Source organism: Podarcis gaigeae (assembly GCF_964106915.1).
Source record: "Podarcis gaigeae genome assembly, chromosome: 15".
Lineage (NCBI taxonomy): Eukaryota > Metazoa > Chordata > Lepidosauria > Squamata > Lacertidae > Podarcis > Podarcis gaigeae.
Window position 1 is genome coordinate 9,882,967 of NC_139692.1, and position 27,584 is coordinate 9,910,550.

The 27,584-nt window shown below is 45.1% G+C and overlaps 2 long non-coding RNA genes across 2 annotated transcripts in view; one reads left to right on the plus strand and one right to left on the minus strand.

Moving 5' to 3' along the window:
* Positions 1 to 20,355, minus strand: part of LOC310832270 — a 54,916-nt gene extending 34,561 nt beyond the window's left edge. The window contains exons 1-2 of the long non-coding RNA XR_014558228.1: positions 19,891 to 20,355; positions 18,857 to 18,899 (exon numbers count right to left, since the gene is read on the minus strand). This is a non-coding gene — a long non-coding RNA (uncharacterized lncRNA). The remainder of the gene's footprint in view (positions 1 to 18,856; positions 18,900 to 19,890) is intronic.
* LOC310832238 lies at positions 11,045 to 22,237 on the plus strand. Its single transcript, XR_014558187.1, has 4 exons — positions 11,045 to 11,348; positions 12,132 to 12,424; positions 16,750 to 16,878; positions 22,099 to 22,237. It is a non-coding gene; the product is annotated as an uncharacterized lncRNA (long non-coding RNA).
* Positions 22,238 to 27,584: the final 5,347 nt, after the last annotated feature.

Consider the following 27,584-nt stretch of genomic DNA (forward strand, 5'->3'; position numbering starts at 1 on the left):
CAAACCCAGGACTGAATGTGGTCATCGAGGCCACTGTATCTGGACCACAGGACTCTCTCCTGGCCACAGCCCCTCCCCCCAGACTACACCTCTCACTGTCCTGGATTCATACCATCCTTGAGTGTTTTTGCCTTGCTGGAATGTGTCCTTCAACTCTGAAAATGCTTCTTGTTTGTCTGAATGGAGGATAGTGTGGGGTTTGTGACTGCTTGGAAACTAATCTAATATGCAAAGGTTACATACATACGTGTGTGTGTGTGTGTGTGTGTAAAGTAAAGTAAAGGTAAAGGGACCCCTGACCATTAGGTCCAGTCATGGCCAACTCTGGGGTTGTGGCGCAAATCTTGCTTTATTGGCTGAGGGAGCTGGCATACAGCTTCCGGGTAATGTGGCCAGCATCACTAAGCCGCTTCTGGCAAACCGGAGCAGTGCACGGTATCTTCCCGCCAGAGCAGTACTTATTTATCTACTTGCACTTCGAGGTGCTTTCAAACTGCTGGGTTGGCAGGAGCAGGGACCGAGCAACAGGAGCTCACCCCATCGCGGGGATTCCAACTGCCGACCTTCCGCTCGGCAAATCCTAGGCTCTGTGGTTTAACCCACAGCGCCACCTGCGTGTATACACACACACACACACATACACACACACACACACACACACACACACATATATATATATAATGGTGGGTGCAGCCAGAGGCAAAAGTGGGTTGAGATATATATATATATATATATATATATATATATATATATATATATGCTTTCGTAGATTTTCACGGGTACAGGAATGCAGGTTTTGGTGTCCTCGGGTGTCTTCCCGTGTAAAAGTTGGGGTGTCTAGGCGACGTTTCGACGAGGTCTCACTCGTCATCTTCAGGCTGGTGCTTTCGGCTTCTTGTTACTGGAACAGAGCGGGATCTCAATGTTTGAGTTCCTATAAATACTGTAGAGGGGGTGTGGTGTCTAGCCTCCAATGTTCTGGGCAGAGAGGAAGTTCCCAGGCTAGTGTGCCTTTTCTTCTTTTGTTCCTTAATTACTTGAGAGATACCTTGAGTGATTTCTTGAGTGATATCCTGAGTACCACTTAGGTGGGTCATTAGGTGTGGATTAGTTGCTAAAGTCTTTGTGTCTTGACCTCTTGAACTTTGTGAAGAGTTTTCCTGAGAAGATGGCTGTATTGCACTTAGTTGTGCTTTGGCTTGGCTTCGTGTATAGGGGCGAGCTGTGGTTTTGTGGCTTGTGTCAGCCAGATCTGTGTAGGGATTGCAGGGGGGTGCAGCATCCGGAGGTGCCACCATGGATTGGCTACTGGATGGTGTCAGTAATTCATCTGTGGAGAGGGTCTGGGTTTGGGTCTGGTGTGGTTGATTGGTGTTGGCGTTCTGTGTGCCTCTGGATCTGGTGTCAGTTTTTGTGGAGAGGGCTAATTTCCAGATGTCTGGCAAGCGGGATGTGTCGTCACGCTTGTTCATGTTGTGAGGGTGTTTCTCTATCTCGATGGCTTCCATGATTATTCTCTTGTGGTGATGTTCAGTGTTAAAGAGCAATTTGGAATCTGCAAAATTAATTTCGTGTCCTGTTTCTTTCATGTGTTGGAAAAGAGAGGAAGTTTTTTCTTCTTTTTTGACGGCATTCTTGTGTTCTGCGATACGTGCATTTATTCGTCTGTTTGTTTGTCCAATGTACGTGGCTGGGCAGACTTTGCAGGGTATTTCATAGATCCCTTGGTTTTCCAACTGGATTTTATCCTTGGGGTTTAATTTATCCATTAATGAAGCCTTGACAGCTATTCAAAACAAATACAATCCCCCCGAATACATCTTGGACCTGACCAACCACTGCCTAACCAACACGTACTTCATCCACAATGGACAAAGATACAAACAGATAGAAGGAGCACCTATGGGATCACCCCTCTCACCGGTCATCGCAAACCTGTACATGGAACACTTTGAAACCAATGCTTTAGACAAGTCAGAACACAAACCCAAACTTTGGCTCAGATATGTTGACGACACCTTTGTAATTTGGCCACACGGGAAGGAAAAACTGGATAGCTTCCTCACACATCTCAACAACTTACACCCCAAAATACAATTCACTATGGAAATAGAAGCCAACAACCAACTTCCCTTCCTTGACGTCCTAATCTACAAAAAACCTGATGGCTCCCTAGGACACACTATCTACCAGAAAAAAACACACACCAACCGCTACTTACATGCACAATCACACCACCACCCTGCACAAATAAACTCCGTAGCCAAGACTCTCATCTCCAGAACCAAACGCCTGGCTGACAAAGACCACTTGACAACTGAGTTACAGAATCTCTCAAATGTGTTAATTGCCAATGGATACCAGCAAAACAGGATTACGAAGCTAATCCAAAAGGAAACACCCCCCAAAAACCAAGACACAGAAGAAAACAATGGCATGGCCCTCCTTCCTTATATCAAGGGCACTACAGATAAAATTAGCAAAATCCTCCATAAACACAATATCAAAACAGCCTTTTGCACCAACCAAAAAATAGCCAATATCCTCAGAAACCCCAAGGATAAAATCCAGTTGGAAAACCAAGGGATCTATGAAATACCCTGCAAAGTCTGCCCAGCCACGTACATTGGACAAACAAACAGACGAATAAATGCACGTATCGCAGAACACAAGAATGCCGTCAAAAAAGAAGAAAAAACTTCCTCTCTTTTCCAACACATGAAAGAAACAGGACACGAAATTAATTTTGCAGATTCCAAATTGCTCTTTAACACTGAACATCACCACAAGAGAATAATCATGGAAGCCATCGAGATAGAGAAACACCCTCACAACATGAACAAGCGTGACGACACATCCCGCTTGCCAGACATCTGGAAATTAGCCCTCTCCACAAAAACTGACACCAGATCCAGAGGCACACAGAACGCCAACACCAATCAACCACACCAGACCCAAACCCAGACCCTCTCCACAGATGAATTACTGACACCATCCAGTAGCCAATCCATGGTGGCACCTCCGGATGCTGCACCCCCCTGCAATCCCTACACAGATCTGGCTGACACAAGCCACAAAACCACAGCTCGCCCCTATACACGAAGCCAAGCCAAAGCACAACTAAGTGCAATACAGCCATCTTCTCAGGAAAACTCTTCACAAAGTTCAAGAGGTCAAGACACAAAGACTTTAGCAACTAATCCACACCTAATGACCCACCTAAGTGGTACTCAGGATATCACTCAAGAAATCACTCAAGGTATCTCTCAAGTAATTAAGGAACAAAAGAAGAAAAGGCACACTAGCCTGGGAACTTCCTCTCTGCCCAGAACATTGGAGGCTAGACACCACACCCCCTCTACAGTATTTATAGGAACTCAAACATTGAGATCCCGCTCTGTTCCAGTAACAAGAAGCCGAAAGCACCAGCCTGAAGATGACGAGTGAGACCTCGTCGAAACGTCGCCTAGACACCCCAACTTTTACACGGGAAGACACCCGAGGACACCAAAACCTGCATATATATATATATATATATATATATATATCTCAACCCACTTTTGCCTCTGGCTGCACCCACCATTGGCACATGGCCCCCCAAATATTTCTCAGAAGGGAATGTGTCCCTCAAGCTGAAAAATGTCCCATCCCCCACATTGTGGGCTTGCCACTTTAAATCTGCACAATAGCTAGGGACGGACAAATCAGTCTATTTCTGGTTCATGACACTTTGACATGTGCAAGTCCATCCTGTCCCATTTCAGCACAGATCTCTCTTTACAAAAAGAACAGTGAAAGACAGGCCCTCCAGAGCTTCTTTGATAGGGTTGCCATATTTCAAACATTTGGACAGAAAATCCGGACAGAAAAGTTTTTGGCTTTTTTAAGGTTTTGAGCTATTTTTAAGGATAAAACGGAACTGCCGACATGCACTAACCCAACTGCAGTATTCTGGATATGTCTTGGAAAAACCAGATGTATAGCAACCCTATTCTTGGACTACAACTCCCATAGTCCCTGCCCAATGGTCATGTAGGTAGGAGTGATGGGATCTGGAGTACAGCAACAGCTCAGGGACAACAGCATGCCTCCAACCATTTGGTGCTGTAAATATATTTTAAATAAAGCAAGTTTAGAACATACTACATTGTAGTAGTAGTAGTAGTAGTTAAAGCATTGTAGGGCTGTATTTAGTTACATGCACTCACAGCACTGGGACGCGGGTGGCGCTGTATGTAAATCCTCAGCGCCTAGGGCTTGCCGATCGCATGGTCGGCGGATCGAATCCCCGTGGCGGGGTGAGCTCCTGTCTTTCGGTCCCAGCTCCTGCCCACCTAGCAGTTCGAAAGCACCCCTAAAGTGCAAGTAGATAAATAGGTACCGCTTTCTAGCGGGAAGGTAAACGGCGTTTCCGTGTGCTGTGCTGGTGCTGGCTCGCCAGAGCAGCTTCGTCACGCTGGCCACGTGACCCGGAAGTGTCTCCGGACAGCGCTGGCCCCCGGCCTCTTAAGTGAGATGGGCGCACAACCCTAGAGTCGGACAGGACTGGCCCGTACAGGCAGGGGTACCTTTACCTTTTACTCACAGCACAGTCTTAACCATGTCTACTCAGAAGTAAGTTATACTAAATTCAATGGGCCTTATTCCCAGGAAAGTGGGGTTAGGATTGCAGCTTTAACCCTTTCACCATTTGCCTGCTCTGTGGCATTTCAGGGTGTGGAAATGCATCGAGTCCCTCTGTGCAACACATCTTACTGCAGTTGTGTGCTCCTGCAGGTGCCCTGGCACTGCTTCACACTCCCCCGTCTCTCTCCCAGTAAGCAGCAGCAATGCCGCTGACGGGAGGTCAGGTGAGTGTGGCACTCCACCAAGCCATCTGCTCCTACTTTACTGTCCCCCTCTTGTTTACCCCTCTAGCAACAGCCCTGTGAGACGGGATATTCCACTTCCTGTATTGTAGCTGGGACGTTCCAAGCCATGAAATCTTGACTCATGGAATGAGTTGGTGACAGAGGCACAGCTAGTAGAGATACAGGCAGCGCCTGAAGACTTAGGTTAGTTAACACCTCTCCGAGAGAAAAGGGACAATTCATTTGCATATGTTGCTTCGCTGAGATGGATGCAGATGTAAATCTGTGCAGTCCCTGAATCTGTAGCTGAAGGATGTTGCTTCCTTGAGGTGTATGCAAAGGTACACTTGTGTAATCCCTGAACATGAAGCTGAAATAGGAAGGAGCCGGAGCAAAAGCAAACGTAACCTTTTTCTTGCACACATGCAAACACACTTCTCTTCCCTTCTGCAGCCTAGGGGAAGTACCTGCTTTGCATGCAGGCTCAATGCCTGACTTTTCCAGGCGGGGCTCAGACAGACCCCAGACTGAACGCTGGGACAGCCACTGCCAGTCAGTGAGATCTATAATGATCTAGATAGTATCTCTCAAAAATGACACCTATACATCGAACTGATGTGACAAGCAATACCTGGAGATCAAATGTGTTTTGACTCCCGAGACGCCTTCCTCAGTGGTCAAGGAATTTGTAGGATTCAATCTGGCACCCAAAGGTAGCCACTTGACTGATCTATATAGAGAAGAGGTTGTTGCAGGTGTATGTAGGAACCCCTGTAACTGCCAACTATATCCATATGTTTACTGTGTGTGCATGCATGGTAAACATAAAGCTGATATAAAAATATGAATTTCTACTAGTGCCCAATCATATATTTTTAGGCCATCCTCCAAGACAGAGAGGGATCTGGAGAGCTGCTCCTGAGCTAAACGGACCATTGGACTGACTTCTTATAAGGCAACTTTTTCTGTTCCTTATTGGCTATAAAGCCACTTGCACTCAGAAATTGTGGCCGAGGTGGGAAGATTCACAATGTTGCTTCATTCTCATTGCATCACCACAGAACTCCTTGCTCATGTTGGGAAGAAAAACTCAGCAGAAGCAACTATGGTGGCAATTTGATGACAGGTTGTTCTGGGTATGACTAATTAGTGCATGTGTGCACACATGGCTTCCAGGGCCTTCCTAATTATAACCATAGAACTGAAAGGCTGGAAGGAGATAGAGAAATCATGTAATCGAACCCTGTGCATTGAGGGAAGGCTCACAAATCAATACTATCCTATCTAAAAGGGCATGGGTAGGCAAACTAAGGCCCAGGAGCCGGTTCCAGCCCAATCACCTTGTAAATTCAGCCCACAGATAGTCTGGGAATCAGCATGTTTTTACATGAGTAGAATGTGTCCTTTTATTTGAAATGCATCTCTGGGTTATTTGTGGGGCATAGGAATTTGTTCATTTTTATTTTTTCCCCAAAATATAGTCTGGCCCCCCACAAGGTCTGAGGGACAGTGGACTGGCCCCCTGCTGAAAAAGTTTGCTGACCCCTATAAAAGGGGAACAGAGACAGTCACAATCCAGCATCTAATATGATCCTTATTATACTCAATATGCCCCAAGACCTGCTCTTGACGTTATTTAAAAAATAAATAAAAATACAAGTGTGAGTGAGGCTTGTTCCGAACATCTCTGGAGTCACATTCAGATGGTTCAAGTCACTGAGATGAACCAGTGGTTCTCCAAGTGTGTGGTGTACCACATTGGTGTGGTAGGAGAGGATGGCAAGTGTGGCAGGAAGATTCAAGAATGACCAAAGAAACATTTAAGCATTTCAGTGTAGTATAATATAGTATCAAAATAACTTTTCCCCCCGATATACAGTCAGAAACATAATCCATGCTTCTTTTCAAGAGCACTGGCTATTCTTCTACAGGTCTCCATGACATATTGTTGTTGTGAACAGGAATTTGTGTTGATGAGAAGATAAGAGATTGTTTGTCTCAAATTAGACCTAATGGAAATGAGATCACCTGGCAAAAGCAAGCTCACACCTCTCATTGAATTTGTATACATACATATGCAAGAGGCTCATTTATAATTATATTATGGATATCATAGAATCATAGAGTTGGAAGAGGCCACAAGGGCCATCGAGTCCAACCCCCTGCCAAGCAGGAAACATGATTCATGTTCTTATGTGGCTGCATTGCATTATACTTTCTGGATGTCCCACGATCATATTACAAAGTAGTTGTGTTCTATGTTATAAATCAAGCGGTGCTTTTTGTTTTCCGATGTATTTGCTACCAATAAAAAGATTCAGTGTGGTGTCGGCAAAATTTTATTCTGAAAGTGGCACAGAGAAAAAAGTTTGTGAACCACTGAGCTGAAGGAATGCAGGAGTGTGGCCATGTCAGCCGGCACTACTCCAATTCCATATGCTCACCTAACCCTGGCCCATAGGCATCTGCAAATGCAGCATGAAGATCTGTAGCAAAGGTGGGGGACCTCTAGGCTATGGACCAAACTTGGCCCATTAGGCCTTCCCATTTGGCTCACCAGGCCATTTTGGAAAAGCCACACCCACCTGCCCTATACTTGTCATAATAAATGACATCAGGTATGAGGTTGGTGAGGGTGGGGCTTCAAAAGGCCAATCAGGAGGTTCAAGTGAGTGCTTGATTGTTCCTTTGCTGGAGCAAGGTGTGCTCCCACATGGCCAACACTGAATCCATAGATACTAAGGGGGTGCTAATGAAAGGACAGGCAACTCCCCATTTGTGTGGAGGTTGCGTTCCGAGGCACCACACATGTCATTTCCATGCGCATAAGCTTGCCCCACCCCCTTCCAGCGCCAAAAATGGTGTGTCCAACATGCACAAATGGGGAGTTGCCTGTACACAATGCTGGGGGCAGGGCTAGCTGGGGAAAGTGGGTGGAATAAAGAATGCAACTTTTATCTGTGCACAGTAGGCTAGTTTCTACACAAACCTCTCTATCATGCATCCAGATCAAATCAGGAGTCATTAACAGAGTCCACAGATGCACTCCAACCAGGAACAAACACTCAAGGTGGGAGCAAAGCAAGGCCAGTGGGGTGTACGGCCGGGGGGGGGGAGCGTGTCACTGGGAAGGAGGTGTGACCAAATGACCAGTCAGAGAGGCCTGGAGGGCCACATTTGGGCCTGGGTTTGAGGTGCTTCATATCTGTTCTATATTCTCTTTCATAACTAAGAATGCAAGAAGGCAGTGATTTCTGTTCAATCCAGTGTCTGTCGCAAACAGCGCTCCTTCTGTTCAGATACAGTTTGACTTCTGCTAAAACCTACTGTGTTCCTCTCATTGTTCTGTAGGGCCAAAACTAACACCATCAGTTATGTGACTCACTATAACTTTGATGCATTTCAATGAACAGGAAGCAGCAAAAACAATGCAGAAAATAATATAATTATTTAGGTAATGTTTGCAGACTAAACATGAAATAATTGTGAATACCATCCCTGACCTTGGGCAAACATGTGAATTGTGGTGATTTCTGATCTCATATATGCTAGGGGTAGACTCCAGATTTGGCCAAAGCTTGAACTGAATCAAGCTAATTCAGGAGGATCCAGACATGGGCCGAGTCCGGTAAAAATAATAATTCCAGAGTGACCTGGGGCTGTCAGTGGGAAGGCTGCAGGGAACATGCTGGGGAAACAGACCCCATCAGGATTGTATCGTCCATTCACCAACTGTATCACTGGCCCAGATAAGGGGGAGTCTTGTGCACAGTCCTAATTTCTGCTTCTAATGGAATCATCCAACATCCCTATTCATAACCCACCATCAGGAGGAGCTTGACAATATTCTTGCTAACTTTATGCCAATGGATAAAAGATAAGCCATGCTGAGCACCTTTTTCACCAAAGTAAAAGAGAGTTATTCTGCCGTGGAACCTGAGGAAAACTGCAGAAAATCCCACTTTTTAACCTGGCTTTTCCTGCCTTCTTTTGCAGCATTTCAGCATTTTTCTTTAAAAAACAAAACAAAAACCTTCCACGTACCCTCAGCGAATGCTGAGCTCCCCACCACCACCCAAAAAAATGTTCAAAACAGAATCCTCTGAAACTCATTCTGCCACATTGATCATCCTTGTCAAGAGATCAAACTGAATGGTTGAAATACTGAAGGGCGATGATGTTGGGCTAAAATTTTGTCTCTCTGGCTTGCCCACTGAGTATCCCCATTGCAAGCTGAGAAGCTTCATTCAATAAGAGGCAGAGGCTATCTCTGCAGGCTGTCAGTCTTGACAAGCAGAAGACTGGTTTCCAATGGCATCTCCCACTCTCTGGCGCTATGTATTTAATAAAGCAAAACCTAGGATCAAGGAAGAGGGAGGGACCACAACCTCCTTTCTTCTGCTGTTACTCGAGTTCTTTAAAGCTTGCTTCCCGTCTGGCTCAGTCTCTCTCTCTCACTCTCTCTCCAGAAAATCCTTTCATGCCTCCCTCGCCAGACTGACATTTTGACAAGTTGCCACAAGTGACATCTGATTTGTACAAATTTCAAGACTAATAAATCTACCTGTCAAAGCGGAAACTTTAAAAGGAGCTAAGCCCAGCGGGTATAGTTTAACAGAACTCAAGTTGATGAAACTGTGGGATGGAGAAATTATATCTGTCACAATCCACCCACATTAGTTCTGCAGAGATGTTGGCAACTGAAACAAACGTCTTTCACAGCTTAGCAAAAAACATACACATACATGCGCGCACACACACACACACACACACAGAGAGCGCGAGTCAGCCAGTGAGGTAGAAGGGGGGAAAGGAAAAGCGATGTTTAATACTCTGAGTAACAAGTACCAGTTCTGTTTGTAAACTAACACATTTATGTATTTACTTAATTCCTCATTTGCTAAGAGTTTGTTTGTGTGTTCATGTGGGTGTCTGAGCATGTGTGCAGAGGGAGGACGTTTGTTGCGCTGTGCTCTCCAGCCCATTAAGAGATTGGAGCTTATCTAGGTCTGGATCCAGTAAGCCCTGAAGCGCAGGCTTAACTTCAAACAGAGAAGACATTCCAGCAGATTCAGCTGTCCCATTTGCGTGCTTAATTAAGAGCTCTACCACATCAACGGTGCAGGGCTGAGACAGCTGTGACATTCAGAGAAACATCAGAGGCAGTAATGGATCACAACAGTCCTGGAATCAGAGGGAGAGCCTTAGCACGTGTTAACTAAAAGCTTCCAACCCCCTCCAGACGCACCCTCAAAGATCCAGGTCCGACGGTGTTCATTTCTCCCGAAGCTGACAAGAGACATATTCCATGAGCCAGGTGTTTCTGCAATGTTCTCACTGTTAGGAGAAAAGGTTGTTTTTATGCAACCCAGAAACATCCAATAAATTAGCCTCCAGCAACCTGATATCCTCTAGTTGCGTTGCACTACAATTCCCATCAGCCCTAGCCAGCACATGAGCCGGCTGGGGCTGATGGGAGTTGTAGTGCAAAGCACCTGGAGGACACCAGGTTCCCAAAGGCTGCAATAAATAGATTAATAATCTTCTTATTCCTTCAGGGTCTACACAGATAGGGGATCCAAATGTAGCTCCATCCTAGGTCACTGTGTGCTTTGAGGGAGTTTATGCTCAGGGACTCTTGGACAAGGTGACTTCAGGGCCTTTCCCCTCCTTGATAAGCCTCACTTTCTCCTTATTGCTGCTTCTGTTTCTGCTACCCATTCACCTGCCCAGTCCCTTTGGTACCAATTCATGCCACCACCCAGTAGCAGAGGACATAGGAAACTGCCCATCTAGCTCAGTATTCAGTGTCTGTCAGTGTCCTCAGCCCTATCTAGAGATGCACAAAGGTCTCTTCAGCCCTACCTGGTTGAACCTGGGATCTTCTGCATGCAAAGCAGATACTGTACCACTGAGCTATGGCTGAGCAGAAACTGTTGCTCCTTTTCCTTAGTCCCATCACACAGTTTGGGAGGGCAGGTGAACAGGCAACAATACAAGGGGGTGAGGAGTAATAAGGCCGAGGATATTAGTAATGCACTCCCTAGCAGTGGTTAAGCTAGAGCAGATGTCCAATGATTCTGACTGCTGATGCAAACTCTGTCTACACGTCTCATCACATTATCTATTGTGCAGTCACAGTTATCCCAAGGTGACTCAGAAACAGTTCAAAGATCCTAATTACCCAGGGGCTCTTTGAACTCCATTTTGGCTACTTATGACTCATGCAACCATGAAAGAAAGAGAGAAAGATGCAATTTTGCTGAACTTTCTCTCCTTTGAAGGATGTGGTAGGGACTTTTACTGCAAACAGAACGTTAAGCTGCTGAACATGAGGTCCCACTGTTAAGACTTACCAAAATATACATAGCATAAGAAGACAGCATGATTTCTTAAGTATGAGTGAACATGTTAATAGAAGCATCTAAGTACAACAAAAATCCTTTGCTGTGTGATCGCTTTTGTAACATATCAGAGGTGAAGAATCTGCACGCAAAGGTGAGCTTCTGATATATGTGTCCCAAGGACCATATCCTACAAATTCTGTGTGGTAAGCATATATGGAAATGTGTGGTGCATTATGGGATATATAACTGTAAACAAAGACCTTTCCTCTTTTGCAGCGTTCTGCTTCAGAGTGGTTTTTTTACCACTAAGATAGGGATGGGAAACCTCTGGTCCTCCAGAGATGTGCCAATGTATTTGTGACATATTCAGATGCAGTTTGGCCAGCAGGGGGTCTCCATTTGACTGGCAAGCATATGATGAGAATTGACAAACATGTGATGGCCATTGGTCAGGGATAATAGGAGCGATCATCCAGCAGCATTTGGTGGCAGAAACGGAATGGTGGAGGAGCAGCACTCAGCTGACCTCCCAGCAGCTGAGTCAGTGCTGCTTTTACTAGGAAGAAGGGGGGGGACGGAGGGGAGGTCAGTGACACCAGCAAAGCCAATCCGGCACTCCTGCCTGAGCATTTGCACAATGCTGCCCTCCTTGCTGTGTCAGGTGAGTGCCACCCCACCATCACACGACCGTCTGGAGGGTCACAGTTTTCCCACCCCTAAAATGAGACTTGTGCTGCTTCTATTTCGGCTAAAGAGATCTGAGAATCCCATTTGTTGTTCTCTCCTGTGGTTGATGCGTAGCACAAAATGGCCTTATCCCTGGCTGCAGCACTGAGGATGTCTTCAGGTATGTCTCATAACAGCAAGGAATTGCTGAGATGATTATTTATGACAGCTGGCTCAGTTGTAACTTGCCCGTTGCCTTTCATTACAGGGGAGGCACGAGTGTTTGCTCTTTCCACTCCAAACCTATTGCCAAGAACATGCCAGTTCCTTTCCTCCTCCTCCCACCGCTCCCTTTCTATGTGTGATCATCCTGATCTGCCTTGGTTAAACAATGTATGTAAGGCAAAAGAAGAAACAGCTTTGATGTATGCATGTTATCCGATAACTGAATTGGAGCCTTCGATTCTTAAATGTGTGGCATTTTGATGGGGGCCTGTGGAATAGCAAACCAGAGGGAGCAGAGGACAAAAGATATGTGAGACACAAATGCAGTCTACAAAGGTAAAGGTAAAGGACCCCTGGGCGGTTAAGTCCAGTCAAAGGTGACTATGGGGTTGCGGCGCTCATCTCACTTTCAGGCCAAGGGAGAAGGTGTTTGTCCACAGACAGCTTTCCGGGTCATGTGGCCAGCAGGACTAAACCACTTCTGACATAATTCTGACAGTGATGGAAACCAGAGTGCACAGAAAGACCGTTTGCCTTCCCGCCACAGCAGTACCTATTTATCTACTTGCACTGACATGCTTTCGAACTGCTAGGTTGGCAGGAGCTGGGACTGAGCAACAGGAGCTCACCCCGTCGCGGGGATTTGAACCGCCGACCTTCTGATCAGCAAGCCCAAGAGGCTCAGTGGTTTACACCACAGACTTTAGCTGGATACAACTCATGTTTTTTAACTGTTTCCCCACCAGCTGTTTTCCCACTCAAAAACTCCTCCCTCCACCTGCTTATTCCATGGTGGATTTTTGGGTATGCTGTAATACATCCATTAGAGAAACAAACTTCATTATTGCTTGCAAGTAAGAATGGGGGGAAATTTCAATCCAGTTCACATTTAAAGGTCAATCTGCTTAATTTGCACTTTCTGACATGGTACGGGGACTGAAACACAGCCGTCCTTTGAAATTTGCATTTCTCCTTATTTTGAAATGCAGTTCTCCAGCCAAGTAATGTGTACAAAAATGCAAATACTAGGGTTAAGTGTCCACAAAATGCAAATATTTATGGAAATAAAATGCATTATATGGAAAAATGTGTGTATATGGCAAAGCCCTAAGGATATAGAACAGCACCATCTATTGGCTGGAGGAGTTGCTTTTATGATCATAAAAATGAAAAATGAATAAGAAGCCAATGGCAAATATGGAAGAAGAAGAAGAAGAAGAAGAAGAAGAAGAAGAAGAAGAAGAAGAAGAAGAAGAAGAAGAAGAAGAAGAAGAAACCCTAAAATAGTCAAAATAATCATGTGTATTTAGTGCAAAATGTCTTGGATGTTGACCAACAATTCAAAGGCTGCAGTAAAAGTGCCCCAAAAGTATACAGCTGCTTTCAGCAGGGCTCATGTGACCTAAGGAACCAATAGGGTCCCATCTGCCTTCATACAATTGCTCACACTGGCCTGTTTCCTGAGTGCAAGCTGCTCAAGGACCATCTGAAGTCCTGCTTAGCCTCTACTGAGTTGCCAGCCTGCACAGTAAGTCAAGGTAGAGGGAACAGAACACAGTTTTGTTATTTCATGATGCTGTGCTCTCCTGGGTCAGTGTTTTGAGACACATGCTATTGCTGGGTATGTTATTTGTAATCATATTGTTTGTTCAGTGAGTCCTCCAGCTCTGGGACTTATTGCTCTGTGGTTGTAGCTGGACTTTCATGGCTTCGAAAGGGGACCAGGAGAGACACGCCTCTTCCATATTTCACTGAGATGGAAACCACATTGCTTTTCTGCAATGACTCAGTTCAGAGGCTGGCTTCCCCCTCCCCCACGCTTTTGTTTTAATTTATATTTAAAAAAGAAAAAAGAATTTCGAAACTGACAAGCCTGTTTGATTTCCCAGGCATTTTTCTGCCTACTGAGCTTCCTCACATGTCCACAGGCAGAATGGGGGTTTGGTGAAGTCCATGAATTTTTTTGTCCAAGATTGATTTGGCCTGTAGCACCATCTGAACATTTCTGCTGGCCTGAACCCACTCCTCCTCCCCCCCCCATCCTTTCTGTCAAAAGACCTCCTAGTGACTCATGCTCAGAAAAAGCACAAGGCCTGGAGATTATCCCAGAAGGATTTAACCCATTTTTCAAAGCTAAACTCTGCTTAGGAAGATTATAGCACAGTTTATCCAAGAGTAAATAGTGCTTATTTCAAACTCTGACTACACAACAAGGCCTGGCTTCCTAGGGTGGCCATGCATCCTGTTTTACAGAAGGAGGTCCTCTATTTGAAGGCTGGTCAGAAGACAATCCTCTGTTTGAAGTACTGCCTGGTCCAATTCTGGTTTAAAGGTCAAGAACCATACATAGCAGGAGCTGGGGCCTAAAGATTCCTATTAGCACAGTAAGGGACGCGGGTGGCGCTGTGGGTTAAACCACAGAGCCTAGGACTTGCCAATCAGAAGGTTGGCGGTTCAAATACCCGCAACGGAGTGACCTCCTGTTGCTCGGTCCCTGCTCCTGCCAACCTAGCAGTTCGAAAGAACGTCAAAGTGCAAGTAGATAAATAGGTACCGCTCTGGCAGGAAGGTAAACGGTGTTTCTGTGCGCTGCTCTGGTTCGCCAGAAGCAAATTAGTCATGCTTGCCACATGACCCGGAAGCTGTACACCGGCTCCCTCGGCCAATAAAGCGAGATGAGCGCCGCAACCCCAGAGTCAGCCACGACTGGACCTAGTAGTCAGGGGTACCATTTTAGTCCATATGGTGCCCAACTCCCATCATCCCTTAGCTTTGGGCCAGGCAGACTGGAAAGGTCAATCAGGAATAGCTATTGTATTGCCCTTCAGATGTTCTGCCCTCCTCTTATTCCCTGCCAGCAGGGCTGATGGTCAAGGATGATGAGAGTTGCAACCCCAAAGCTTCTGGTGTTGGCTACCCATGATCTAAACTAGGGTTGCCATACGTCCGGAATTTCCCGGACGTATCCGGAATACTGCGGTCGGCAGCAGCTCAATAGCTTTAGCCAAAAAACACAACTCAACAACTTTTATGTCCGGATTTTCACTGTTTGAAATATGGCAACCCTATCTAAAGCACGGTTTGGATGATTATTTGAAATCCCATGAATTACCTAAGGTCTTGCTTCTTGAACTCTTGTTACTGCATTAGTGCAGTAGTGGCGGATTTGCTCTGCTTCAGATTGTTCTGTGACTCTTCCCCAGTGCTGACACATTGAACAACAAATGAAGGACAAAAATAAACCAGGATGCTATGACTGAAAACTAAACAGTGTGGCCATTCCCAAACGTTTGCAAGTGCAAACAGCGTTGAGAGTAGGATTGGGTGCATGTACCCCAATATCATCAAAAGCACAAATCATCATGAATGTTCAATAAGCTTGATATTTGAAGAAACCCTTATTCACATTTTATAGTTGGAATGGGAAAGAGTGGCAAGGGACATGCATTGTATTATTTAATAGATTTTATTTTCATATATTCATATCCTGCATTTTGAGCCTACACCCCTCTCCTGCCAGCCAGTTAGCATGACCAGTGTTGAAAACAATTCATAAAATGAGCTATCTGTCTTCTTAAGAAAGAATAACAATTGGAAACATGTTTATGTCCTGTGCAATTCTACACATGTTCACTCAGACATAAGCTTCACTGTGTTCATTGGGGCTTGCTCCCAGGTAAGTGCTCATAAGATTGCAGCTGTAAGCATGCACGGGCACACACACACACACACACACAAATCCCATGACAGCAGTCAGGCTTGAACTTTTTTTTTTTTCAGGACCACCCAGCAACAGAACAAAATCTTGCTGACTCTGATACTGACTCTCCTTTTAGAAAAGTTGTCCTAGACATTTTCTTTATGGAAGATGGATCACACTGAGTTGACAACCATCCAAAATTGACATGAACTGTATGGCTTTGTCTAGTGTTCAACCCAGTTATTGGCCCATATAGAGATATACAGGAAATAGTGGGATGAGCAGTAAATGTATATTGAATGGTGAACTGTATGCACAGTGAATAAATTGCAGGACAAATTTGACCACATGCCAAAATGCCCACATATTCCCAACATGGCAGTATGGCCAGTGGTGATTCAACTTGCTTCAAAGTTATGCTTCATGGTCATAATATTAAACAATTGTTAGTGTTAGTTTGGGAGCACCAGCTGTATGTATGAAGTATCCAGGTACATTAAGGGTATATTAAGTCAGACCATCGTTGGGACGCAGGTGGCGCTGTGGGTTAAAGCCTCAGTGCCTAGGACTTGCCGATCGAAAGGTCGGTGGTTCGAATCCCTGCGGCGGGGTGCGCTCCCGCTGCTCGGTCCCAGCGCCTGCCAACCTAGCAGTTCGAAAGCACCTCCAGGTGCAAGTAGATAAATAGGGACCGCTTACCAGCGGGAAGGTAAACGGCGTTTCCGTGTGCGGCTCTGGCTCGCCAGATGCAGCTTTGTCACGCTGGCCACGTGACCCGGAAGTGTCTCCGGACAGCGCTGGCCCCTGGCCTCTTGAGTGAGATGGGCGCACAACCCCAGAGTCTGTCAAGACTGGCCCGTACAGGCAGGGGTACCTTTACCTTTACCTTTAAGTCAGACCATCGGTCCTTCTTGTTCAGTATTGCCTACAATGACTGACAGTGACTTTTCAATGGTTTCAGACTGGGAATATTCCCAACCCTAGAGATGCTGGGGATTTATCTGAAAGGGTGACATATACACCATGGATTACACAGGATCATCATGAAGGAGGAGGAGGAGCACAAGACAATGGCAACTACTACAACAAAGTGAGTTGCATAAGGTTGGCACAGTCCCAGAACACAGCAGGCCTGCGCAGCTTACACAATCTCTGGCAGCCTGGAATGGCATCACAAACCCATTTCCATGCCTACCCAAGACTTCAGAAACAAAGGCTACACCCACAGCAACACAGCAGAGGGCTTGCATCCTGCTCGGTGGGTGGGAAGCTCAACAGGCCTGAGCCACATTTGTAGCAAACTTTTGGGAATCCCCCGTCCTGCTTTGATGTGCCTCAAAAAGCCAGACCATCAAGGATTATTTTGCTTGCTAAGAAACAGAGCTTAGCTGGCTTTGGAAGGGCAGGCCATTGCGAGAGATGAGAAAGAAGGCATGCGGGTAAAGCTTCTCTCTGTCCTATCTCATCTATCTTGGAGGTGGTTCTTCTCGATTAAGGCTTCCCCTGCCTTTCTCAAAAACCATCTGCCGTTGTGGAGTCCAGCTCTGGTCTGTTACATGGAGCTGCCTCGTAGCAGATCAGACTATCTGTCCAGGGAGAGCCATTTTGTCTACTCTGATTGGCAGCAAATCTCCCAGGTCTCACACTCTGCTACCTGGTCATTTTAAGTGTGGATGCTAGAGAGTGAATCTGTAAGTAAGGGCTGTAGCACAGTAGCACAGCGAGTTCCTTATATGCCGAAGGTCCCAGGTTCAACCCCTCCAGGAAAGGCTGGCAGGGAAGAGTCCTATCTGAAACCTTGGATAGTTTCTGCCATCTCAGTGTAGACAAGGGTTGTTGTTGTTTAGTCGTTTAGTCATGTCCGCCTCTTCGTGACCCCCTGAACCCTAAGCACACCAGGCACTCCTGTCTTCCACTGCCTCCCGTAGTTTGGTCAGACTCATGTTTGTAGCTTCGAGAACACTGTCCCACCATCTCGTCCTCTGTCATCCCCTTCTCCTTGTGCCCTCCATCTTTCCCAACATCAGGTCTTTTCCAGGGAGTCTTCTCTTCTCATGAGGTGGCCAAAGTATTGGAGTCTCAGCTTCAAGATCTGTCCTTCCAGTGAGCACTCAGGGCTGATTTCCTTCAGAATGGATAGGTTTGATCTTCTTGCAGTCCATGGGACTCTCAAGAGTCTCCTCCAGCACCATAATTCAAAAGCATCAATTCTTTGGTGATCAGCCTCCTTTATGGTCCAGCTCTCACTTCCATACATCACTACTGGGAAAGTAGACAAGGGTAGGTAAGCTGTTTCAGTCCAAAGGCCATATTCCCTCCTAGGTAGCCTTCCAGGGGCCACATGCCACTGGTCAGCGGGGCCAGAGGCAATGGTGGGTGGAGTAATGAATGTATAGACTATAGTGATCAAGTAACTACAGCCTCCCCCATCCTCCTTCCAGCAAGAGGCATTATCAGAGGTCACTGGTACATTTCAGCCAGACAAAAAGGGTGTGTGCAAACCAAAAGAAGGAGTGGCTGGAGAAAGGGTACATATCCTCCAACATGTCAAGGCAAACAAACAGGCCACGCATCTCCAGGGGGCACACTCCTGCACAAGTCACAAGATCCACACAAGATCATGGTCTCAGAAGATGTGCTTTTTTCAGGCTTCATAATCTCGTGTGAAAATGCAGGATGTCCCAATTTTATTGGGGCGATTGAGGGGTATGAGTGTGTGATGTGGGAAGAACCTTATAGGCCAGATAGAGAGGCTTGGAGGGATGCCTGTGGCTCCTGGACTCGAGTCCCGTCCCCCCCGCTATGGACCAACTTGGTATCAGGCAAATGCCTATATCAGTGGTTCCCAACGCTTTTTCTTTTTTTTTTTTGCCATACCCACCTAAGCATCTCTAAAATCCTGTGCCTGCCCCCGTGACGTATAATTCTTATTATTCAAAAAGTGAGCTCCTATTCGTGTGGAGGAAACCTAAAAGGCCATTAACTTGGTCTAAACAAACTTCCAAATTGTTCCCCTTAAAAATCAAATTGCCCCCCTGTGGGACATGTCTGGCGAACAAAAAAGTTACCTTATGCTTTGCCCCGTCTGTCCTTAAGTAGAGATTTAAAGGCCTAGGGAAAAAAACCAGAAAAATTTGGGTTTTTTTCCAAAGCCGTTTTTTAGCTCCATGAGAAAAATGACAAAGAGGAAGAGCAAGAAGAAATGGAAAATGATAGCAGTACAGTAGTTCAGAAAATGAGATAGAATAAATCGCATGTATATGTTGTGTCTTCTGGTTCTGTTGTGTTTTTTTAAAGCACTACTCAAAGGGTAGACCTTCTATGGAGCTTAAATACTGAGGTGGACCTTAACTTTATTTGCTGTTGGTGCTAAGGGGCAAATTGATTATTTTTTATGTTGATGGTTTCTTGCTTTTTTCCTTTTCTTTTATTTTGAGGGAAAGGGGGTGGTTACCTGTTTTATTGCAAGCACAATACTTTTATCTACACTATGTTTCACCCAATTTGTAAAACTACTCCACACTGAACTTTTTTCAATTTTTCCAAAATTTCCATATTCCCCGGAAAAAAACAGGAGAAAAAAACGTTTTTTTCTCATGGCGTCAAAATTTCCGGAAGTTTTACATCTCTAGGCATGTGCCTGTTGGGAACTACAGGCCTATATCCTAGAATTACACTACCATCAGTTCATGCATGATGGATATATGATCATTAAAGAGTTGGAGGCGTTTGAATGGACCATTTCATTCTTAGTTTTCTTCACATAAACAGGCCAAGGGCCTAATGATTTCAAGGTAAAGCTTTTTTATATTTATTAAGACAATTCAGGGAACATTTTCAAGCCCTGCTGACATCACTGTAATAAATCACCATCTTGTCTTGCGGTAGAAGAAAAGCCAAAATACTGTCAGGTCTGATTTTTTCTGGCTACTCAAGTCTCATGAGCAAACCATGTGTTTTTAATCAACAAATCTTTGTTTTGCATTGCTGGGACCCCAGAACTCTTTAAATAGTTAGCTTTTACCAGAGGGATACTTTAAATTCAACGCGCTGCTTCCTCACTGGAAAGATTAGGAAACAGGACACCACATTACAGATTTACCAGGCTTGTCTTGGTCTTTGGGAAACTTGTTTTTGTTACAGTCCTCAATGGCCTGGAGGGCTTCCCGTTTCTTTTCTCTGGCTTAATTGGACAAGTCCTTCCCTCATCCATGCACACACACACACACACACACACACGTGCGCACACCCCTACCTATCAACATTTGTTGCTCATGTCATAACACGCAAATCAACCTCGGCCAAAACAGAGGGGCCCGGTTCTTCCACCAGGAGGTGTCAAGTATGATGAGAGAGGAAATGGTTAAGTGTGGTCTGCTTTGCAAGTGAAGCAGCATAAAGCCACCGTGGGTTTTCCATTCCCAACCAAGTACTCAAAAGCAGGGGCTTGGGACCTTTTTCAGCTCAAGAGCCACATTCCATTTGCTGTAACTTCCCAGGGGCCACATGCCAGTGGCCAGAGGCCAATGTGAGGAGAAAAACAAATGCAATAGTAGGCTAGTTTACACACACAAAGGCATTATCAGAGTTCAAGGACACATTCCAGCCAGGCAAAAATATCCAGAGCACAACTCAAGGCCCATGAGGGGTGCAGCCTGAGGAGAGGGCATGGCCTGGTGTCCTGTTCTCACTGGGCACCTGAGAAACCAGGGGACAGAAGTAGCAACAACAATGTGGGCAGCAAATAGAGCATTATCCAGCACCCGTGTCCAGGCAGCAGGGTGTACAACGAAGGGTCAGGCAAAAGGCAAAATTACAGCAGCCCAAAGTCCAGAGTCCATGCCAGAATAACTTGCAACAAGGGCCTGGAGAGAGGCAGGGTCACAGCAATCCATGGTCAGGTTTAGCAGGGGATCCAAAAGCAGACAGAGCCCAAACCTGAGACATAGACACTGTTCCATCAACACTTTCAGCCCAGCACTGGGTTATTTGAGCTGGAGCTGCTGGAACCATATCCCGGGCTCAGTTGACTCCAGTAAACTCCCTTCTCTCCAATGGTCTTCCTGAGACTCTGAGGAAGTCCTTGCCTGTAGTCACTTCTCCAGATGGGCCAGGTTCCAATCTAGCATTTAAGGCCCTTCTTTTCCCTTGGGCTTGAGACCTATTCAGCCTTGATATCATAGCCTGAACTCACCCTAACATCAGAAGCTGAACTCATCTTCTTTGGCCTTATCTCAGGACCCAGGCTCCTCACTCTCTGAGGGAGCATATTAGCATACCAAGGCTTGGTGTGAGGTTGGGTCCTCTGGTCTTGAGACATGACAACTGGGAAGAGTTCTGATGGCCAGATAGAGAGGGTTGGAGAGAGGCCATAAGAATTTAAGAAAATCTCTGTTCAGACAAAAGAGCTTCGTAATACAGCATCCTTTTTCATACAGTGACCAATCAGAGGCTTTTGAGAAGTCCATGACTGGGTCAAAAAGGCTATGGTTGCCTCTCAGCAATTGGTGTTGAGCAGCACACTGCTTTAGAGCCTCAAAGTTCATGATTAACAGCCACTGAGAGATCTACTGACAGAACTAAGCATCTGGTTAGGTACACAGATTCAGAGCACTGGTCCATCCAGCTCAGTATTGCATACACTGGCTCGCAGTGTTGAATGGTTTCTTTAAATGTAAAGGTTCATCATTGTTCCACCTGATGTGTATGTCTTTAAGGGGCCAGAGCAAGGGCCAGAGCAAAATAACAAGACCCAGCTTTACAGCTGTGAAACATAGCAGGTGCTGCTGAGTTGTATTGATTAAGCTGTGTCAGCAATTGGGTGTAGCAGCACCTAGCTCTCCCATTACCCTGGGGGATGGGTTGGTGGTTGGGTCTGGTTTGTTGTTGATGTATTTAGTGTATAAGGAATTTTTGTTTTTGTAATTAAAACCTTGTTTAAGTTATTTTTGAGTCCCTTTTTAATGCATGATCTCCCCAGCAAGCTCTCTCCAGCGCTACCATACTGCAAATAGCCAACACGCAGTAGCTCTTTGGGGTTGCGGACAGGGATTCCTCCTAGTCCTACCTGAAGACACCAGGAATTGAACCTGGGATGTTCTGTGCACAAAGCAACTTCTCTACCACTGAGTTACAGCCTTTCACAATTTGCAAGTGTGCAGCAGGCGGTTGCCGGGCTGGACAAGATGTTCTTAGTGGACCTCTCATCATTAGTGGATCCACCACCTCCTTGCCACTCTTGCTGCTGCATATTCACTTCTCTCTCTCTTTCTCTCTTTCTGTGGGCCCAACCTGCACCGTGTCTCCAAAGGAGAGGACCACGCATGTAGTGTCACTCAGGGAAGGAAGATGAATGGACGAGGAGGAGGTGAAGGCCCAGAAAACTTCAGGAGCTGGCAGTGGACACACACACACCCCTCTATATTTATGCACCTCACTGATGCCAACTCTCCTGGTCTTTCCCCTATGAATATATCTATCTAAGTTAGCAGTCATGGCCTCATATCACTCAGTCAGGGAGGTAAGTTGAATCAAATCCTAAACCATGCCTTTATTGTCCTCCAAACTTGGGGAGGGGGGGAAGCGGTTTTTGTCTCTCAAATACAAGGTTGCTGCTGTAGGACCTTATGTTAGCCCCTCTATACTGAAAAAAGCTGTTGAGATACTGTATGATACCATAGCAGGAACCACAGTGGCTGGCATGAATGCAATATTTATAATCATGAAGAGAAGAGGTGGCATTTCTGTAGGAATTTCCTAGGAACACGTCACAATTTACGTCACTGCAGTTTAAGCTGAGCTATAGGATGAAGCTGTTAATCATTTTAGTCTCCATCTTATATGGAAGATGTTTTGTATGGCTGGCCCAACTGACTTGTCCTTTCTGTGGCTGTCTACTTTGACTAAATCAATTTTTTTTCATATTTAAGGAGAGCCTTTCCAGATGACCAAACAAAACAAAACAAACCCCAACTTCTGACTGCAGCCTCCAGAGATATTAGCTGGCCTCTAGAAGAGCTAGCTTTTATCTAGTTCTCTGCTTATATACTGGGGGAGGCAGGGGCTCTACATTCCAGACTCTGGTTTCAAGGTCATAATGAAACGGGAGATACCTGGATCTTCTTTCATGCCCCTTCAGATAGTCTCCTCAGCTTGCTTGTAAATGCAACATGTTCTGCCCACTTGGCACACAAATGTCAAGGCTGAGAATAAATTTGGAACACAACCCCATGCAAGCACATGGGGGATAGTCATGGGGTGACTCAACATTCACTGAGCAGGCACAGCTAAGGAAAATGTGCACGATGACCACCAACCAAAAAACATTTATAGGAACACAAGAGGAGCAGCATGCAATGCCCCCGGACTGTCACTGTTTTGCAGGAAGGATTCAAACGCATACCAGAGATTTAGATTTGCATAATTAACTTGGATTAAAGTGCTCTGTCACCCTAATAAAACAAAGCCACTTTTTTTAAAGAAAGAAAAAAGAAACAGGCCTTTTGCAGTTAGGAAAGTGACAAGGAATGCCTTTAAAAGGGTGGGGCGGATGAATGAAGATGTATAAACACCCTGAAAATAAATGAAGGTTAATGCTCATTATCTGACAGTCTCCCTGAAAATAAAGCAGAACAAAGGTTCAATAAAGACTGGGCATAGGTGTTATGTACTAAGCTTGGATCCTAGAACAATAGGCAAGTAGGATCCTAGAATGCAACAACTGATTGGCTTGCAGGAGAAGACCAATCAGGCTTCAGGAGGAAGTTATTCAGCTTATTAGGCCGGAAGGATCGTAGAATGCAACAACTGACTGGCCTGCAGGAAAGACCAATCAGGCTCCAGGAGGGAAGCAGAATCAGCCAATCAGATGGGACTCATTGTGTAAATAATGTATATAAAAAGCCTGAGGTGGGGGGGGGGGCAATAAAATCACTATTTTACAAGCTGCAATAAAGAGCATGAAATCGCTACAGGACTCCGAGTATATTTCAATAGTCTAACCGCCACATAAGTTTTGTGCAAGCAAATTGGGATGAATGCTGAAAAAACAGGACAAGTTGTCTCACAAGCCATCTAGGTTCCACTTCACAATTACCCCAAACAGGATAGAAGACCATTGTTCATTTAACATGTACAAATTATTTTATGTATGCATATCTGTCATCCTTTTGGGACAGTAGACTGCTGGTGCTACGACTAATTCTCTACTGCTTTTGAAACTTATTGAGATTGCCTTGATTTCAAAACATTTCATCTATCTAGAGTGCTACAAAACACTTGGCTATATATCATGGGAGTATCCAAAGAAATACATACAGCAGGTAATTGTAAGGAATACGATAAGCATTGTGTGGCGAGAAGCTTCCTACCAGGACACAATAATTCTTTAAATTAATTAAGAAAAAACAAGCTCGGGGAATTAATATCTAATTTGTTGGTTAACCGCATGAACATAGATTGGGAAGTAAAAGGAATGCCATGAACATATTTTTTGAAAGTATTCAAGGTTTAATAGGAGTAACGGATTGATCTATAGTCCATTATAGGGAACAAGCTGAAGTAGTTTTAACAACACATATGTCTGAGTCAAAGCACTGTACAAAATCAAATAAACAATTTAAAAGATTCCCACAAGTAACAAAATGCAAAAATAGCAACATTCGGAGTGCATTAACATAGCTGAGAGATCTAGTTCCAAAATAATGCTAGCTAAAAAGCTACCATCAGCAAAGAAAGTCACATGTTAAGTAAAAATTCAGTCCATACTGGCAACTCCATACAGTGACAAAAAATGTACTGTATCAACACCATACATTTAAAGTACATCCGATGCACATATAAAGCACATGACTTCCCCCCCCCCCAAAAAAATAAATCCTGGGAACCATTGCTTTCCCCTCAGCGATCTACAATCTGTAGCACCCTTAACAAACTACAGTCCTCAGAATTCTTTAGGGGCCGTTATGTGCTTTAACTGTGGGCTTGTCCATACTTCTGATTGCCCCGTGCCCAGAAAACATGGGACTGGGCGGTTTCCTACTTTTACCCGCGTTTTCTAGGTATGGCTGCACATGGTTTTCCCCTTGCCCCCTTCCTTTTCCTGCAGTACATATTGGTAATGTTGTGAATGGGGTTCCCAATTTATTATCCTATTACCCAAATAAATAGGAAGAGCAGGGAAGTGGCAACATTCAGTACAATCTTAGTACACACTAGCATCCTGGTTGCCCAGTGAAAGAATAAGTCCTATACTTGTGTGAGAGAGAAAGTTTCAGTGACCCAGCCATGTACTGTAGCTGTAGCCACCAACTTCCTCCCATCCATTCAGTCTCTCAAGGAATGTGAGGCTTCCCCTCCCTCTAGATTATGGGTGAACTTTCCCCTCTCCATGAACTCCTGTTAGCTCTGGCATCTCCTGAGCACATCTGATCCAGAGGAGTTGGTTGTGAAGCTGGGAATATTCCCCCCCTCCACCCCTGCTAGCAAAGCATGAATGCAACTTTGAAACACACACTTCTGTGACCCCTCTCCCACACAGCCCGGAGAGATCAAAGCCCTCGTCAGGGAATCAAAGCATGTGACGGGCAGGTGTCCATCCCCCTCAACAGGCCTATGATGAATCAAACAGCCTGACCCACAAGGAGATCAAACAGGACTCCCACTGACTTTTGGTTAAAGCCACCCTAATTAAAGTTTCCTTCCCCCAACAAACACATACAGACTTTCTTCTAAGCTGACCACTGTCCCATGACCACCTCCATTTCCCTCTCCTTCGTCTCTCCTCAAACAAAGGATGCCTAAGATTTTTGAGGAGGGAAAAATCAATCTGAGCTTCCAGAGGAGTCAGAGACACAGCACACCTCAGCCTGAGCCCTTTTACTTGGATCCATTTCATCCCCCAAAAGTGCTGCAAACCCCATCAGATGGTTTCTGAGGGTGGCTTCCTAGCAGAATACCTTTAGTACTCAGGTGCAGAAAGTTCAAAATAAGTATTTTGGCTCAGAAAGGGCCTCTTTGCCATCAGAATGGCAACATGAAAGCATTAAGAGCCATCAACCTCAGCAAAATACATGGATGATAAAGGATCTTCCTTCCCCGTGTTCTCAAGAGAGAAATGGCCTATTTCAGCCACACATGTGCCATTCAACATGGGTAAGAGTCACATGTGTGTGTTACCTGTGTACTAGGCCCCAAATGCACCCTAATACATTTAAAGCTAGATCATACCACTTCAAACAATCACAGATTCCCCCAAAGAATTATGGAAACTGCAGCTAGTTAAGGTTGCAGAGAGTCAATAGAAAACCCCTGTTCTCCCCCCCGGAGCTGCAATTTCCAGAGTAGTTTATCAATCCCTCCTCCCATGGAACTCCGAAAATTGTTCTGATCAGGAAGTGCCTTTAATTTGGGGTTTGATATAGTGTGTGTGTGTGTGTATAAAGCATAAACTATATTAAACATATTTTCTTTTTCCAAAGATGATAAGAAGTTACAGATTAGAAGAAAACAAACTATTAAAATATACATCTAAATAGTACAGCACAAACAAATACAATGGCTGCATTCAAATATTGTCAATTAAGTGTGCAAACTGGGGTAGAAAAAAAGGAACGTGTAAATTATGTAAACCCTAGCAGATTAGAAATATACACATTTGTATTTAGGAGCTATACATCTTTGTTGGCAAAGAGCTTCAGCATAAGATATAAAAAGGGTCCAGGTTGCCATTGTGTTGGTATTTGACACTGGATTCCTGGCCTGCCCAACTTGTTAAGTAATGTAGGCTGGATGTTGTTCCTCCCATTAGCAAACTCACATGGTACATTCAGGATAGCTAGCTCAGTTGGTTAGATCTTGGTGCTGATAACACCAAGGTTCCAAGTTTGATCCCCATATGGGATAGCTGCCTATTCTTAAATTGCAGGGAGTTGGACTAGTCTCAGGGGTCAGCAAACCTTTTCAGCAGGAGGCCGGTCCACTATCCCTCAGACCTTGTGGGGGGCCAGACTATTTTTTTGGGGGTGTGAACAAATTCCTATGCCCCACAAGTAACCCAGAGATGCATTTAAAATAAATCATACATTCTAGTCATGTAAAAACATGCTGATTCCTGGACCATCCATGGGCCGGATTTAGAAGGTGATTGGGCCGGATCCAGCCCCCGGGCCTTAGTTTGCCTAGCCATGGACTAAGTGATCCTATGATTCTGGGCTGACAGGGTTGTAGCTAAAATGAGGCAACTGAGAAGCATGAATGAGGTATCACTATATTCCGGGTTTGCAGAAGTACACAAAACTTTTCAAAAATCAAAGAGGAACCTTTCACAATCAGCAGACAATGAGCAATCCTTTTAGGAGAGAGGATGTGCCACAACATTTTGTTACAGGTCCTTGTCCATGTCACAATGCAACTCAGATCCCTAGTAGATCTTAATAACTTAATAATGAAGGCATATATGGGAGGATATGGCCCTGGTACCTCATATAATAACTTAATGCAGGGAATAACTTAGTGCCTGTTCTATGAAGAGCAGCTGCAAGGGCCCCTGAATTTAATAGGGCTGGAGCAGGGACTTTTCCAACACAAAGGGCCACACATTCCCTCACGGACAACCCTTCAGGGGAAACTTACCAGTGATGGATAGAGCTGTAGGCAAAAGTGGGCAAAGCAATGGATGCGACTTAGAACTAGGCCACATTTCAGCTGTGCAAAATTCAGCGGCTTTTACAGGTATACACTTCATCATCCTGCTTCTACGCAGATGAGAGGCATTCTCACAATTCAATAATAGTTCAA